Raw genomic sequence first — 18973 nt, forward strand, 5'->3', positions numbered from 1 at the left:
GGAAAGGACAGAAACCCCTTAAGGCCCAGTTAGAGACAAAAATAAAGGACTTTAAGAGAATTCAAACAGAATACAGTGAAAAATGTGAGCTTTATGATTATGTTAAAAGGAAAAATGATGAGCTAATTACCGAGCTTGATACATTAAAAATAGCATTTGAAACTGCAAATTTTGATTTTAGAAAATTTAATGGATCAAGTGAGGTAGTTGCCAACATGATCGATCATTGCATGCAGTTTAAACGAAACCAACAAAAGGGTCTAGGATATGATAGTGTACCTCCTCCTTATAATCATACATATCAGTATCAACCCCTATCCAAGGATGAGATTGCCAACAAATCATTTATGGTTTATGGCAAGCCATCTGGTTTCGTTTCAGGAGGATTTATTAATGTTGAAAGTACTTACATTTCTACTTCCCTTGCAGATCAACCATTAGATCAGGCAAAGCGTGAAGCTGGAGAATCTGTTTCTGTTTCTGTTTCTAATTCTGATATTTTTGTTTCAAATGAAAATGTTTGTGTTTCTGATGTTAAGACTGATAATGTTTCGTGTGATGTTTCCACTTCTGCTACTGTTGAACTTAATTTCTTTGATATGTTTGATGAATTGTTTGGTAATTCTGATGCTTGTGATTCTCATGAAAATCCATCAATTCCACAAGTTACACCTTCTGAGGCACCCTCACTTATCTCACAACCTATTTCTCATGCATGTTCTTCTGAGAAGAGTAAGAGTGTCTGTCAAGAAAATAAATCTGAGAAATGCAGTACAAGTTCAAATAATAAACATATTTGTTTTAATTGTGGTGTTGGTGGTCATATAGCTAGGAATTTTCAAAATACGATCTTTGTGAACTATTTGTCACCAAGAGGAGAGAACGAATCTCGAGGAAGGTCTTTAATTAGAAAATCCTCAAGAACTCATTCTCGAAATGATGATTGGAAAGATGATCGAAGCAGAAAAAGGGCTGTTTTTCAAAAGAATATAAAGGCTTTTACTAACAAAGCTCAAAATAGTTTGCCAAAACCGAACAAGGCTCCGCCAAGATCGGTTTCGTCAAAAAGCAATTCTGGATCTTCAACCACTTCTGGTAGAACATCCATAGGATCAGTGCAAACTCATAAGAAACCTATTTCAAAACCACCTGAGAATGTTGTAAAACCTAAATATCATTGGATGCCCAAATCAATTTCCAATCCATCATTACCATCCTCTGAAGTGATTAGGAATGAGGATCCTAATTTGAAAACATTAAAGGATAAATCAGAGAAAGCGAAAAGGAAACCCAGGACAGTGATGACCTGGGTTCCCAAATCTAAATGATCCCGCTCATTTTGTAGGGACAGTTGCGGAGGAATGTCGTCCGTCCTTGGTACGTCAACAGCGGCTGCTCCTGGCATATGACAGGAGACATCTCCCAATTGAGCGACATTCAATCTTTTAATGGGGGGTATGTTTCCTTCGCGGGCGGAGATGGTGGCAAGATGACTCAGAGAGGAACCGTTACAAATGGAGTGCTAAGCTTTGAAAATTTCAACTTTGCTCCCGAGTTAAAGCATAGCTTGTTGAGTGTTTCCCAAATTTGCGACAAAGGCTATTCTACCCATTTTACCGATAAAGAACGCATGATTCTCAAGCCAGGCATTGTCATACCGGAAGAGTGGATTCTCGTCAAATCTAAGCGGGATGGGAATGCTTACATTATTGACATGAACAGTAACATCCTTGAATAAGTCACTTGCCTATTTTCAGAAGTCTCCGAACAAAATGCAATGCTGTGGCACCGACGACTCGGTTATGCTAACACGAAAAACCTGAATCGCCTTGCCAAGAATGAGATGGTCCGAGGCTTACCTGAAAGAGACTTTATTACATTTGAGAAGTGTGTGTCCTGTGCCCAAGGAAAACATCATAGAAAACCACACCTGCCTAAGCAAGTCAAATCAATCAGTCAGGTGCTCCAATTATTGCATATGGACTTATTTGGTCCGGTCAACGTCCTGAGCATCAACAGAAGCTCGTACTGTCTAGTTGTGATTGATGATTTCTCTCGTTTTACGTGGGTCTTATTTCTATCCAACAAAGCTGGGATTGCTGATCCGATAAAGAAGTTCATTGTGATGATTGAGAATCAAACCAACAACCAGGTGAAGGTGCTTCGTACTGACAATGGAACTGAGTTCAAGAATGCGGTTCTTGACCATTTTTACTCAGAAAAGGGGATCGTGCGTCAATACAGCTCTGCTCACACGCCTCAACAAAATGGCGTTGCTGAAAGGAGAAATAGAACTTTAAAATACGCTGCAAGGACAATGCTTTGTGATTCAAAATTACCTGTTTTCTTTTGGGCCGAGGCGATTAACACTGCTTGCTACGTGCAGAATCGTGTTCTAATCAACAAAGCTCAGATGAAAACACCGTACGAGATTCTCTATGGACACAAGCCTTCAGTCAGCCATTTCCGTGTATTTGGCTGCCCTTGCACCCTTCTTCACCTGGAATCCAACCCTAAATTCAATGCCAAAGCCGATGATTGTTACTTTATAGGATATGTTGCGCGCACCGCGTATAGGGTTTACAACAAGAAGACTAAGTAGATTGTCGAATCCTATGACGTGCGCTGGTTGGAGGAGAATGAAACAGACGCTCGAGTGGATCCTGACTGGTTATTTGATTACACATCGCTTTTCAAATCCTTAAATGTGTCTTCAGATGGCTCAAATAGATCCTCTTTTGGCTCGAAGATTGTTTCTAAAGACGAAGACGAAGAAGTTGTCTACAGACCTCCAACGGTTGAGGGGGAGTCCTCTGCTCCATCTGAGGGGGAGTCCTCTGCTCCACCTGAGGGGGAGTCATCTGATCGACTTGATAGTCCAGAGTCTAAAGTTCAAAATGGAACTCCTGATGTTGATGCTACACCTCTTACCCCTATTGAAAGAGAGTTCATGTCTAGAGATGCTTCCTCTGTCAATCCAACTTTTATGGAACTACTCTTTCCTGAAGAAATTGCTAATGAGTTTGTAGCAGATTCATCCAATGTGGATCAATCAGCAAATGATGGAGGTTTCAACATCCACACTCTTCCTGTTTCAGTCAATGATATCAGCCAAGACATACCTTCAAGAATTCAACGCGATCATCTGATCGATAACGTCATTGGCCAGCTGGGTGACGGAGTTAAAACCAGAAGTCAGAGTGGAGATGTCAATGCATGTCTCTATTTTTGCTTTATATCTCAAATAGAGCCCAAGAATGTTGACATGGCTTTGAATGAGCCCAGCTGGGTAGATGCGATGCATGAAGAGCTAAATCAGTTTGAAAAGCTCGGGATTTGGAAATTGGTTGAGTTACCGAAGGGCAAAAGGTCTCTTGACACGCGTTGGGTCTATCGAAACAAGCAGGACGATTCTGGTGTAATAGTGCGCAATAAAGCAAGGTTGGTGGTTCGCGGGTTTCGACAAGTTGACGGTCTTGATTATACTGAGGTTTATGCTCCCGTGGCTGGATTGGAGGCTATTCGTATCTTTCTCGCATATGCTTCCTACATGAATTTCACAGTCTACCAAATGGATGTCAAGACTGCTTTCTTGTATGGCAAGGTGAAGGAAGAAATTTATGTTGATCAACCCCTGGGTTCGTTAACTCAAAGTTTCCTAATCATGTCTACAAGTTGGACAAGGCATTGTATGGGTGACATCAAGCTCCTAGAGCATGGTATGCGACTCTAACAAAGCACTTTCTCGAGCATGGATACTCTCGCGGCACTATTGATCAAACTTTATTCATCAAGCATGTTGGTAATGATCAGATTCTAGTCCAGATCTACGTTGACGACATTATCTTCGGGTCTACCAGTCCACAGCTTTGCAAAGAATTTGAAGGCGTGATGAAAAAGTGGTTCGAGATGAGTTCACTGGGAGAGATAACCATGTTTTTAGGGCTTCAGGTCAGACAAAATTCAACCGGAATCCTGCTACATCAAGCTAAGTATGTGGAGGATATTCTTGAGAAGTTCGGGGTTGAAGACGCAAAACCTGCCTCGACACCAATGGCTGAAAGACCCCTGCTGAATCTAGATATTAATGGCGAATCCGTAGATCAGACACACTACAGATCGATGATCGGATCGCTGATGTATCTTACTGCAAGTCGTCCCGACATCATGTTTGCAGTTTGTCAATGCGCTCGCTATCAGGCTCATCCTAAACTTTCACATCTTATTGCTGTCAAAAGGATTTTTCGGTATATCAAAGGCAGCCCTAAATTGGGTCTTTGGTATCCGAAGAATTCTGAATTTGATTTATATGCTTTTGCTGACAGTAATTATGGAGGCTGTGAGCTTGACAGGAAATCTACATCAGGAGGGTGCCAATTCCTTGGAGACAGGCTGGTGTCGTGGCAGTGCAAGAAACAGCATACCGTCTCTACCTCAACAGAATACGTTGTTGCATCTGCGTGCTGTTCTCAAGTTATCTGGATCCAACATCAGCTGTTGGACTACGGTTTGAATTATCTAGAAACCCCAATTCAATGTGATAATGAGGCCGCAATTCAAATTACTAAAAATCCTGTCCAACACTCCAAAACCAAGCACATTGATATCAAAATTCATTTTATCAGAGATTGTTATGAGCGCTCGCTCATCCGGCTAGAACAGGTTCCCACTGCGAATAATGTGGCGGATCTGTTCACCAAGCCTTTTAACAAAGCTCGATTCGATGTGCTTGTGGGATTTTTGAAAATGATTCGTTTTGAGGATTAAAATTTTTTTAGGTTAGGTTAGTTTAAATTTGCGCATTTTAGTCATTTCATTCTCACCCATGCACAAATTTAGGGGGAGAAATAAACAAAAACCAAACAAAAATTTTAAAATTTTAAAAAAAAATCCAAAAACATTTTGTTTCTGTTTTATTTTTTTCAGAAAACATTCAAAAATCCAAAAACATTAAAAAATTCAGAAAAATCAAAAATATTATCGCTAACATTTTTGCTTGTTGATGTAGTACTGGGAAGTGATATTATCAAGTGATAACAGGCAATCTGAGTCTGCGTAACGTACCCAAAATTGAATTGTCTACGCTTTGGGTTTGATGCGCTGGTAGGCACGAAAGATTCTAAATGGACTTGACTAGGCAGAGTTGAACTTTAGGAATTCAAAGACTTGACAAATCTTGACCTAGTTAGATCCGTTTAGCCTGACAATACGACGCTTGGATAGGTTGAGCAGGGAGATATATATGGGAATCTACTGGTCACATTAAAGAACCTGTACTTCGAACCGTGGATTAACTTTTCCTCGATGTGCGGATTCTGTCCTTAATTCCGGTATTGATGGGGTGACTGGTGAATTCCGATAAATTAGGTCTGTAGAAAATTGTTTTCTCTCTACCTATCTGTTAGTCATATGTTGCCTCCTCTGCGTGATCGAAAGATCCGACCTGGAATGTAGCATATGTAACTCTATTTCTCTGCATCCTCTATCTATGCAATTCTTTCTATCTGTTAGCCATATACTGTCTCCTTTGCGTGACTCACAATCCGACCTGGTACACAGTATATGCACCATTCTACTTCGCAATCCCTCTAAAACTTCAGTTAGTCATATGTTTCACCCTCTGCGTGATTGGAAGAGATCCAACCTGGGTGTATAGCATATGCATTCTAAATCTATTTTCTCTCTCAATAATTGTCTGCTCACCCGATGTAAGGAGTATTCTGGAAGTCCTTGATTACTGGAGCATATCAGGAAGCGGGAACCATGTTCTAGTACAATTAAAAATTAAACACTTACAGATTGTCTATAGATCTCGCTGCTCAATTTAGGTGGACAACAATATCCCTGGTCGTCGTCAACTGAATGGTCCATAAGAAATATTATCTAGGAACTTAGGCTCATTTGGTCTTGTAACTAATGGTATGTCCTAATTCTGTCACAATTTTTCGTGTTTAAGTGGACCACAATACCGGCGATCGAACAAACAAAGACGTGAAGATAAAAGGTACCGACAAGTGGATTAAGGTTGTCTAACAGCTTTGATCCCAGTATCACAAGATAATTTTCAGTGATTTTTAAGATATATTTTGTCTGTGTTTATTCCTACTTTATTTTTATTTTTATTTTTATTTTTATTTTTATTTTATTTTATTTTTATAATTGTCAAAAATTTAGTTTTTTAAATCTTTTAATTCTTAAATTTTAGAAATTAGTTTATTTTATTTTTAGTTTAATTTTAATTTGACTTTTATTTTAATATCCTCAAAAAGTTTTATTTTGAAAAATTAATCGGGATTTGGACTGTGCCTTACACTGTGTGGGAGACACGTAAAAGTCAAGGGAGGTATAAAAGGTGGAGTTTACTGCTGTAAACCCTTTCCACCTCCCATTTCTCCCTTTACAGCCGCAAACTCTCTCTACTCTCTCTCATCCTCGAAAAAAATTTGTTAGATTTTGCAAAATCAGTTAGTCCACATCGAAGGTATGCTAAAACCGACTGAGGATATGTGTTTTGTTCATCGATTCGACTAAAACTGGAGGATTAATCGATGTTTTACTGATCGTCGGCGTTTACGGTTTGGGGAGGGTTTACGATTTGAGCTTACGACCGTAAACAGTCTGGGCTTACGGTCTGGATGTTTACGACCGTAAACTCCTTTTGAGTTTACGGTCAGGTGACCATTGCAATGGGTTTACGGCCGTAAACCCTATTTGGACCGTAAACTCAAGTTTGACCAATTTTGACCGTAAACTCAATCTGAACCGTAAACTCAATTTTTGACCATGTTTGACCGTAAACTCCAAAACTTTGATTAAAATAATTTTTTAAGGCCAAAATAAAACTGATTAATTAAGAAAACACAAAGCTTTAATTGTTTAAATACTTTGTTTTCTTACTTGGCCTGGTTTAGTGCAGATCAATGGCAAGTCTTAAGTTTGCTGACATGCATAACCTGGCAATTGTACTGGATGAACCTCCTACTGCTCATGGAGATTTCAGGTCAATGATATACAGACTGAGAGAATGCTGCCTGGCCTTTGCCATCACTGTGAATCCACTCATCTATCAGAAAAATGTGAAGGAGTTCTGGCAGACTGCTAAGATGAAATCAGACAAAGGAGCAGTTTCCATTGATGCTATTGTGAAAGGATGCAAAATTAAGATCACTGAGCAGTTCATCAGAGAAACATTGATGATCAATGATCAACCCGATTTTCCTACTGAAATTGGGATTGATGATGTCCAAAAGGTTCTCAAGAAGATGGGGTATGAAGGCATTTACCCTCCCACGGTGAAAAAGCTTCTGCCACCCTACTGGAGATTTTTGGCACATGTGTTCGTGAGCTGTATCTCGGGCAGGAGATCAGGTGCTGATGAAATCTCGCTCAAGAACACAGGGGCAATTGTTTCACTGGCTGATGGCATCAAATTCAACTTCTCAAAGTTCATACTGGATGAGTTCTTGGTAAACATCAACGCTATAAGCCGGGAGACCAGAGATGATTTCTTGCTGTACCCCAGATTTATTTAGATGTTCATTGACACCCAATTTCCTGAGATGGTCAAAGAAGGAGACAAGCTAGATATAAAGTCATTAGGCCCACACACGATTGGTCTCATCAAGCAGAATCGAAAGGGCAAAGTCGTCTTCCAAGGATTACATCCTCTTGTGAAATTCGGAAAATTTGCTGAGATAAATGAATCTTCTGAATCTCATGGAACGTCTGACAAGGTGTCATCTGAGCCTACCTCCTCCGAGAGAGTCATTTCGGAAGATGATGTCATTACTGCGTCCGATCGTGCTGAAGAAGAAGAAACTCCTTCTACTCATGCACAAGTAGCTGAAGAACATGAGCTGACATCTATTCACATTCAAAGTAATTATAATGAGGAGTCTCCAAGGGGTGGAACAGAATCCGAGATGTATGAAAACCTCGATCTTACCGGTTTCGATAACGATGAGATCCCTCTGAACTTCGGTAGCAATGAAGACTTCATGACCGGTGTAAACCTCAACACGCTACTTTTGTGCATAGTTAATTGCTCTCCATTGGAATGCTTTGTAATGTCTGTTACCAAGTCATTGTGACTTTTGTGCATAGTCATTACAAGAGGATCAATGCATATAAGTTTAGAATCTAACAGATTTCAGTAAATGGCAAAGAATCTTGTATTTTTACATTTGCGGTAAGGATTTGGGATTGTGAAATGAGCATCATTGGAATCATGTTCAATTGGTCTGTTTCACGAAGTAAGGATCATAGACAAACATAGTGTGCATGCTTGGAGCATGGCATGACTATTGTTTTAATTCAAGTATTAGGTTGATAAATCGAAACATTATACAATGAACAATTTGTAATCAATATGGTGATAAATAAAAGGTGTTTTATTTATATTCATAAGTTCTAAGACCATATTGGATTATATTATACTTGTGTTTCACTTTGCATGTTTTAAGTTCCCGAATAACCAGGTTATTCAAACTCTCCACATTCAATCATACTTTGGAAGTAGGTATGAATCAAGACTGTCATGAATTGGGCTTGTAGATGTCTAAAGTGTTTAGACATAGCAAAAGTTGCTGCAACATTCATGAGTGCTCTTGGAATGAGATTCGAGTGTTGGATTAAACCCACGCTCATTTGACTCACTTCATGGATTTTATCACGAGTGATCATGAGACGATAATATCTTATATTCTTCAAACCTAGAGATATGAGTTGTTGACTATGAGTTGGTTGTACATTGATTGTAATAAAACGCATCAGTAACTTGATGTTATAAAACGTGCCTTTGTGTATGATTCAACAAGTAGTTAGTACAAGCATATGAGTAGAAGTTTATCCATTCGTTTTACCCTTGGAGGGATAAAAGCGATATTTGTAGGCCCCTCGATGATTTAGTGATGACAAACGTAAGTTCTCGGCCAGGCCTGGACTGATTTGATTTGTTCAATTAGTCAGTCGTCATAAATCGGAAATTGGGAAACAACAGATGGACAGAGAGAATGATTATAATCCATGTCTCAGTCCATATGATATCTAGAATGGAGGAATATATGATCCCTTATCTAATGGACATGTCATTGACTTGGTCATAGTTCGATAGCGACTTTTAAGAGCTATGATTGCTAATCGGGATCTTGGAGTCATACACAATAATAGTTTTAGACTTATCCAAGTGGGAGACTGTTGGATTAGATGTCTAAGCCCATAACTATTATTGGTATGTACTCAACCCGAGAGTAGCATGGTCCATTTGGGTTGCATATCATCAGGACAATTTGTTAGGAGGGACTCTTGAGAGAAAGGTTATATATGATTTATTAATATATTATAAGTTATAATATATTAATATGAAATCATATGTTTTAATTAGTATTGATCAAGAATTAATTTGGAATTAATTTAGTGATCAAAAGAGACTAATTAAATCTATGGGGACTAATTATGATAATTAGTTATATTTATATGTGTTGGGCTTATGATCCATGTTGGACCAAGTTTATGTATGGATACATAAAGAGTTGGGCCACATGAACCATGGATCATAAACCCATGGGTATGGATTTGGGTTATACCCATGGCCCTTGAAATCCAACATATAAATACATGCTCTTAACCTAAAAAACGCCTAGATGCTTGTTCTTGGAGTTCATGGGTGTTTTTGGGTGCATGGAATTCTCTCTCAAGTTCCACCTTTGTCCATGATGTGTTGTGACTTCATTTGAGGCTTCCACGCTATTGGGGCTAAGCTCTTTAAGGCCAAATTCATCAAGTTCTACAAGCTACACAAAGAGGTAAACTTCTAACTAGTATTTAATGTAGTTTATATCATTTGTATGCTAGTTGTAGGCTTAAAGCTTTGGAAACCATTTGCATGTATCATTAGTGAAAAGATAGATCCAAAGCTTCTAAGGTTGTATGTGCACCATAGAATGTTGTAGTATATAAAACCCAACACAAGGATCGGACCTCGGCCGTTCAGGAAGTTGATGTGATAATCGAGGTGACTCGGGAATAGGAGCTTAGTTTGGAGAGACAACTGGGGAAGAGGAAGCGGACTCGTGATCCGACACTGCTAGCATCATCTGAGCAGTTTGGTGGTGTAATGTCTAGTGATAAAGATCTGAGGGGCCACGACATTTGTGATAAGTGTGGAGGACCCCATGAGCGTGTTGTTGGATTATGTGTCTATGTCCATAACTATAATTGGTATATACTTAAATTGATAGTAGCACAGTCCTTTTGGGTTCCCCTCAAAACTAGCAACAAGACTGGATGACTTTTGAAGAGAGATGACGAATTTATTATTGGAATAATAAAATGAAATGAATGATTTATTAATGTATTATGAAAATAATATATTAATTAGAAATCATATTATTTAATTAATATTTAATCAGAAATTGTTGAATCATGTAAGTGACCCTCTTGAACTAAGTCTACCGCAGCATACCAAGATCCGCAGTCAACCCTGATCAGCCCCCCATCCGAAGTCATCATCATCCGCAGTTCACTATCTTGCTTTTCTAGTTTAGCTCTTTATCGGCAGATCGAAAAAGCACCTGTGGTGGATGTCAATTTCTGGGTGAAAGACTCGTCAGCTGGTCATCAAGAAAACAAAGTTGTGTATCACTGTCTACCGCAGAAGCTGAATATGTGGCCGCAGCCAACTGTTGTTCACAAGTCTTGTGGATGAAAACACAACTTCTGGACTACGGATACAGAATGTTGCGGATACCAATTTACTGTGACTCTGAGAGTGCTATAGCGATCTCCCACAATCCTATTCATCACTCTAAGACAAAGCATATTGAACTACGGTATCACTACATCAAAGACCACATCCTGAAAGGTAACATTGAACTGATTTTTGTCCATACTCATGAAGAAATTGCTGATGTATTCACAAAAGCACTTGACTCTACAAAACTCAACAGTTTCTTACAAATGTTAGGAATGATGAATCCGGACCCACAATTCTTTTTGAATTAATAGGTACCGCAGACCATCCTTGGTCTCTGTTGCGGTCCTAATTGAATTTACTTATGGTAGATAGTTTTGGTATGTTCAATGTACCGCAGTACACTCTATGTACCGCAGTATCCCACATGTACCGCAACTATATATCATATCTATCTTTCACTGGTCCTTATTGTTTGTTGTTACTAATTTTTGTTAAAGTGTTCTCCTCAGTTCTTCTACTGCAGTTATCTAACCACCCATCCGCAACGATAAAAGATCCATCCGCAATGAAGTCTCAATCCGCATTCACATTGATGAATTTCTCAACTGCTTCATAAATTTCTTGAAACGTTGTGTGCTATTTAATGATCCTTCATTAAATAAGAAAAACATTTTCAAAAAAAAATAATATAAAACAAAAAAAAAGCATTCTTTGTGCAGCATATCACCGTCTCAGTTTTACTTTTCTAATAAAACTTTTTGCCAGGCCTATTTTAGGTATGATGACAAAAAGAAAAGTTTTTCATAATCAAAACGTCAAATCTGTTACAACTTCCTCCTTTGTACAACAGATTAAACCCTCACCACACGTTCGTCAGACGTGAGGCTATAGGGACTGACATTTCATTAAATGCAACCGCTTTTGAAAATTAAAAAAAAAATAAAGAAAATCTTTTAATTAATTTATCTGTGGCTAGGATTATTTCTCCAAATCCAAATAAAACCCCAAACGTTTTTTTTATCCGATTCTACCTAGGTTAAAATCAATAAAGTTTTTTTTAATCCACCACTATAAAACCATCTTTCTCTTCCCCAAGAACGCTTTACGCTTTCTGAAAACTCTCAAGACGAACTTCATCTCCTTCATCTTCTTGCACTATGTTTTTGTGCAAGTTCTTCAAATCCTTTTTCAAAATGGTGAAATCGAGCATCTCAAAGAAACATTCCAAGGCATATGCATCTGGACACCCAACTGGTTCAGACTCTGCTTCAAGAAACCTAATGCCAACGATTGCTTCAAGCAATTTTAGGGCAGTGTTCGACGAGCATTCTTCATACAATGCTCCGATCAAGTTGATAATCAAGTTCCTGACAAATCACCCATTGTTCGGTCCTTTTGATGCTTTCACTGATGTGGTACCACTATCAACGCTCTTCAAATGTGCTTTCTCTGCATATCGCCCTCTCAACAATCTTCAAGAGGTGCATCTGAATCTGGTGAATGATTTTTTGGTTATTCTGACCAAAGAAAAATTTCTCAACGCAATCAATCTGTTAGTTCATCCTTCAACAAAGTTCTTCACCCCAAGCGTGGTCGACATTCAATCTGCACTATATCAGATGGGTTATCAAAAGAAGCTGAAAGGCATAGGCGAATTCAAGAAGAATCAGTTGCCAACGGTATGGCAGTTCGTTTGTCATTTCGTGATCTGCAGTCTGTCTGGAAGGACCGGAGGCATTGATAACATGGGCCTCAAGCTGTTAGAGTTGGTATGGAGTATATTCACTGGCCACGATGTCAACTACGGTCAGATCCTGTAGGATGAGTTCTTGCAGTACATCCCCAAGGAGAGCCCAAAAGAAAATCCTACCGAGCTCACCTTTGCAAGATTCTGGTCTCTATGCATCTCAGACCTTCATGCTGATGCGGGCCTGAGCATGGGCAACGATGTCAACCTCTTCATCACCAGAGATCTAAAAAGGTACAACCCTTCTACAGATCAATCTATTTTTGGACCCATTAGACGGCTACCAGTCCATATTTTGTCTACACTTGGACTTGAAACCGCAAATGTCACAAATCATATAGAGGCTACGGAAGGTATTGACCCATACCTTCCTACCCCGCCTCTACCTAGTCAGATCACACAAGCCTCAACCGCACCCATCAATCCTGGTAGTACCGCAACCCTATCTTCCACCACTCTCTCAACAAGACTCAAGAAGGTAGCATCAGCCAACCAAGGCCCCCGCAACATCACTAAGAAACATGGAACCCCAACTAAGAAAGTTGCTCCCAAAAACACTGAACCATCCAAGAAAAGAAAACTCAAACAGATTGTGCCCTCAAATGACAAATCAGATGACAATCAATCTCACTCTCCCTCCATGCAACTTCTAAGTGATTCTGGTGATGACGCACAACCCATTGTTATCCTTAAGAAAAGAAAAACCAAATCCACTGACCAAATGTGTGACCGGACTGATACCTCAGCCTCTCAAAAGGCTTCGGTAGTCCTTGGGGTGGCCGTAGACCCCTTCAATACAACCATCCATTTCTACTCAGACACATAAAGTGTGTCTGTTTCACCCAATCGTGGAAACTCCCCCCAGTTCACTCCCAAGGGGATGGAACTGGTTCTCGCCCTAAGGTCTCCAGGGCTTCCCGTCTACATTTCTTTACTCTTGAGGAGTTGAACTCCATCCTTTTGTCTGTCACCCCAACACTTCAAACACCTTCCCAGCTGCAGGGCACTTCTTCAGCCCTTGCCAGAACTGAGTCGAAGCCAGACTTGACCACGGGTCAAGGAGACCAAGGACGCTCAGGAAATCCTACTCTGCTTACATCTTTTCCAGGTGGTTTAGGCACAGTGAGCACAAATGTGCAAGGATCTGTGAACCCGAGGGACACCTCAGTGCGATATCAAGGATTTGACAGTGATGAATCTAATGATTCATGGCAACATTACATTCCGGTCTCAGACACCGATATCAAGAAATATGTCGCTTTCGGCAGGGCATTTCAAGCTAGAAAGGATCAACAAACCAATCAACTTCAACAGAAACAGCAGGAGATTGAAACCGTAGCCAAGTATTGGGCCAACACCATCAACAACGCCAATACGGTTGCCACAATCGAAAAGGTCCAGGAGTGGATGTCTTCAATGGCTGAGACAATCCGCAACGCTCAGACCAATCTTGATGGTGAAGGTACATCAAAACTCCCTCCAACTCCAACCGTTAGAGATTCTCAAGAAGATGGCACCGCAATAGAAGTCAGCTCTGCACCTACATTCGGGAACGACGACTTTGATATCAATGTGGTAATTCAGCCTACCCCTTCTGATGATGATTTAATGATTTTGATGAGGAAGAAGCTTCGAGTGGCTCTCAACACTCAACCTCCAAGCCTAAAGAGAAGAAGAAGAAAAGGAAGATTGTTGTCTCAAGAAAAGAATTTCTAAGTCTACAAGCCAAAGTAGATCAGATTCCTTCTGCGGTTAAGCCCACTCAACCGCAACCTGAAGACATGTCGGGACCATAATCCTTATTGAAAGGATTGAGCGACTTGAAACCCGTGAACGACTAGCTGCTGAGCGGATTGCTCTGAAAGTTGAAATGGGAATTCGATCCCTGGATACAAGTCGTCAGGATGATCATCAACAGTTTATGGTTGCTGCAGAGCGCCTCATCTCTGAGTTATCCGCAATCAAGACAGATCTTCAAACAACCATTGCAGATCAGTCCACTCATTCGAAGAAGCTGATAGATGAATCTCATACTGCTTATGAGTCTACCATCTCCGTCCTCCAATCTACAATCAACAGACTTCAACGCTCTCTCTTTCTCTTCAAATTTTCATGGTCCTGAAATTCTTCAACTTACGAAGGAGATTCATTGACTACTCTTTAACCCTGCCATCCCAAACAATCAGCAGCTGGCTGATGCACTCAAAGCTCAATTCCAGGATGTGTGTGCTAAAGTCGATGGTCTTAATTAATGGCTTGAGGAATGCCCACCTCTGCATTCCTCAAGAGGGGGAAGTGGTGAAGACCATCATCATTCAGACAACATTTCTCACCAACATACAAACTCCCCTATCATAAATGACAAAGTTCCTACACCGCAACCATCTCCTCACAAGAATCCAAGCCATCAAACTCCACCGCAACATCAGTCTCCACTGCAAAAGGAAATCATTCAAGAAACCAATCCTTCTCCTGAGTGACCAGAGACCCCTCCCCACTTCAAGAAGCTAGCATCCAACATGTCATCCGAACATTCCGATGATTCTCCCGCAACGAAGCAGAAGAAAGCTGATTGGAAAGCAACCAAATTTGCTGAGCTTATCTGGAGAGAAAACGGATTCGACATCACCATGGATGAATCCTTAGTCAATTCTTGGATCAACCCCCACCGAAGACTACTGGATGATGACTATAAACCCTATCTTACTTATGCTGAACCCCCTTCTGATGGTTATTGGGATGTTCCAATCTCTCCTAATGCCAAATACTTCACTGTATTTGAGTAGTTTGACCGCAGCCTACCTGATCACAAGAGACTACCCATGGAATTTGAAAGACTCAATCTATTCCATGCCAAACATGCTTCTTCAATAGAGAAAATCTGGTCTAATGATAGACCATCCGCAGTCAAGAACTTTAAGCCCCGGAAATTCATGAAAGCTGACTTCATCCAATATACTCTTACAAGAAGGAATCAGAACTATGTCCGCACCCAAGCTGACTTCCCATCCATGAATCCAGAAGAAGTCTTCGTGATAGCAAAGGTGTTCCAAAACAAAGCTGAAAAGTATCCGAAGATGAAGATAGCATTGGAGAGGGCAAGCACATTTCTAAAAGAAACTGTTTGTGACTTCGCGAAGATTGATGCAAACATTCACCCAGTCCTTGCCAAAAAGTTCGATCTACCACCACTTGATCCTGCACCGATGGTTACTGAAGGTTTTCAAGAGAGATCTCTGGGTGCAACAAACTTCCCAGATCTTGGAGTCATCTTTAAATGAAAGGTCGATGAAACCAAATATTTCATCCCTTTGACTGCCATGAATCGTCTTACAAGGAAGCAAATTGAAGTTTGTCGAACCGCAGTTCAGAAGTCAAAACACACAACTGCCGAAGTCAAGTTCAAAATTTTAAGAAGAATCACCTGGTTAGAGAATGTCAGAAAGTTTTGGTGGATTCTCATTAAGTTCCTGAAACTCGATAACTGAAGAAAAGTTAAAGAGGTCGCTTGGGGGGAAATTGTTGAATCATGTAAGTGACCCTCTTGAACTAAGTCTACCGCAGCATACCAAGATTCGTAGTCAACCCTGATCAGCCCCCTATCCGAAGTCATCATCATCCGCAGTTCACTATCTTTATTTTCTAGTTTAGCTCTTTATCTGCTTTTATTAGAATACTCTCTTTTGTCCAGTATGCCTTGCATGGCTACTCATAGATAGTTGAACAAGTGTAATACTTGAGTCTCCATATATAAAGCTCAATCTTTCTTATTCAATACATCTCTGATAACACTTCGCATCTTGAATATCATATCCTGTGTTATTATTCTCATCTCCTTCTTACTCTCAAAGTTCACTAAAATATAACTGATTATTATCTCCCTACGGAGCAAGTCATTCTTGACTTAATCACTAAGTTTGATCTCACTTACTAACTTGGTCTGAATACATTCCTTGTTAACAATCAACTAATGTGTATACTTGATATAATATCTGCTGTCATTTATATTTCCTTACATTTCTGCAACTAACTCTCTAATTATCTAACTCTAACTTATTATTATTGTTGAGCTTTTAGATCCTTTGAGATAAACTATTCCGCAACTATACTCGTTCTAACATTTGTTCAAGTGTGTCTCAAGTTTTTCTCTCAACAGAAATTAATTTGGAATTAATTTTGGGATTAAAGGAATTAATTAAATGTGTAGTAGCTAAAGTGCAATTGTTCAATAGTTGAACAAAGGGTTCTAGAACCTTCCCCAAAGGTGGAGGACGGTTTTGAAGGGTATTTTTAGGGTTCCTATAATATCATCTATGATAATTACGGAGGTGGATAATTACCAAATTTGAATTAATAATATTATATTCAAATTGGGGTTATCGAGGGCATCTTATCTGCACTATAAATAAACCTCTACACCTTGTGATTTTCGGCCACTCCAACCCTAAGAAAGATAACCGAAATTCTCAAATCTTCTCCTCCTCTCACCTTTCTCATCCTTTTTCTAGTGTTGGGTGTGAACCATTGGAGGCACGACATTTGTGATGCTTGCTCTCGAAGCTTCAACAACACAAAGGATTTGAATTGTTATTACTATATAACAATCAAAGGTATGTTTACTAACTCTAGAAGTTAATTTTGAAAATAATATAGGCTTCCTAGGTTTTCTCTTTGGATGTTCAATACTTATATGTTTAATTAGAGAAAACATAGATCTAAGAATATTAGGGTTCCATGCACACATAGGATTGTTTGTTTTGCTCGAAACTCATCAGTGGTATCGGAGCCTTGGCTTCTTTTCTATTGAATTTGATTGTAATTGGTTGAACTTGATCAATTAGGGTGTATGGCAATTAAACCCTTTGGACTTAGGGTTTTTGCAATTTAGGGTTTCCTAACCCTAGATTTCGAAATTTTGGAAAAGGGTTGTAGCCCTTTCACTTGGCCTACTAGATTTAGATTTTAGGGTTTCCTAACCAATGATTTTTGAAATTATGGCAAGGATTTGAAATCCTTGCCTTCCTCCCCAAGATTTGCCAAATTTTGGAAATTAGGGTTTTGGTAGGGATTTCTTAATTTTGGCAATTATCTCCTTATTTGATTAACTAGATAATTGCAAGATTTTGTTTGATCCCTTCCATATTTTCAAAAATAGATCAATATGATAGAGATTTCTTATTTTTGGTAATTATGTAACATCCCAAAATTTAAGACCAAAAATTGCATTTTTAAATAAGTAGTTATAAAACCATTAGTCTAAAAACATCGATAGTATCATCCCTTATCTAAACCAATATGTCAATAGTCAAAAGATGTCATAATAAAACCACATCAGAGTTTCATTTCCAAAGATCTCATGTACGGAAAACATAGTGTGATACGCTGCGATCATACCGACCCCTTTCCTTTCGAAGAAGAAGTACCTGAAACCAAAACTGAAAACCGTAAGCACGAAGCTTAGTGACTTCCCCCATCATACCACACACCATACGATAAACATACTGTCAGGCATATCTGGGTGCCCGACCTACCCTGTTGATCATACCTGGGAGCTCAACCTACCAATGTCAGACATACCGGGGTGTCCGACCTACCCCTGTCAGACATACCTGGGTACCCGACCTACCCATGTCAAGCATATCTGGATGCCCGACCTACCCTCTGGCTTATTTCAGCCAGTTACAGTGTCTATTTCACCCCTACCACTACCACATAATGTCATATCATAACCATGCATAAGCATATTGTCATGCATATCTGGGTGCCCGACCTACCCTCTGGTTTACCAACCGGATTCGGGGTCTATTCCACCCCTACCACTATCACATAATATCATAGTATACTATCACATAACTCATAACAGCTAGTGCAATACCAGACGATTATCACAAAGACAATCATCTAACTACAAACTCTTACTGGTGGGCCGGCCTTGGTGCCTTAGACCTACTGATATCGTGAAAGTAACTCACCTCAAATGTTGTAAAGTAGTTGAAAAATCCTTGGATCTAGAATCAACCCAACTCAAACCCCTACACATAAAAGATTTCCTTTAATTACCCCTTTCACATTCATAACCCCTTAGGGGTCCACTTTGGTGAAAGTCAAAGTCAACACCCTGGTCAAACTCAAAGTCAACATTCTGAGTTGACTCAACTCGTCGGGTTGAATAAATCATAAAATCCTGAAGTCGCGATCCAACTCATCGAGTTCATTCATGAACTCGTCGAGCTCCTCCTATCAACAGACTCAGTACTTTTCAAATCAACTCGTCGAGTCCATCCTTGAACTCGTCGAGTCCTTCCTTTTAACAGAATCAGGACACTTCGACTTAACTCGTCGAGTTCCTCTATGAGTTGGTCGAGTTCTTCAGTCTGTTAAGCCTTCTTAAGGCATTAAGCCATTATTCTTCAAATCTAAGTCTCATATTCCAGATCTGAGTCAAAAACAAACCTAGGAAGGTAAAGTTTCCAACTTTACCCATTAAAACCCACCCTAGAAGAAATGAGCTCTAACCCTAATTCCAAATGGCT

The sequence above is a fragment of the Lactuca virosa genome, chromosome 9 (genome assembly GCF_052849685.1).
Source record: "Lactuca virosa cultivar CGN04683 chromosome 9, Lactuca_virosa_CGN04683_v6, whole genome shotgun sequence".
Lineage (NCBI taxonomy): Eukaryota > Viridiplantae > Streptophyta > Magnoliopsida > Asterales > Asteraceae > Lactuca > Lactuca virosa.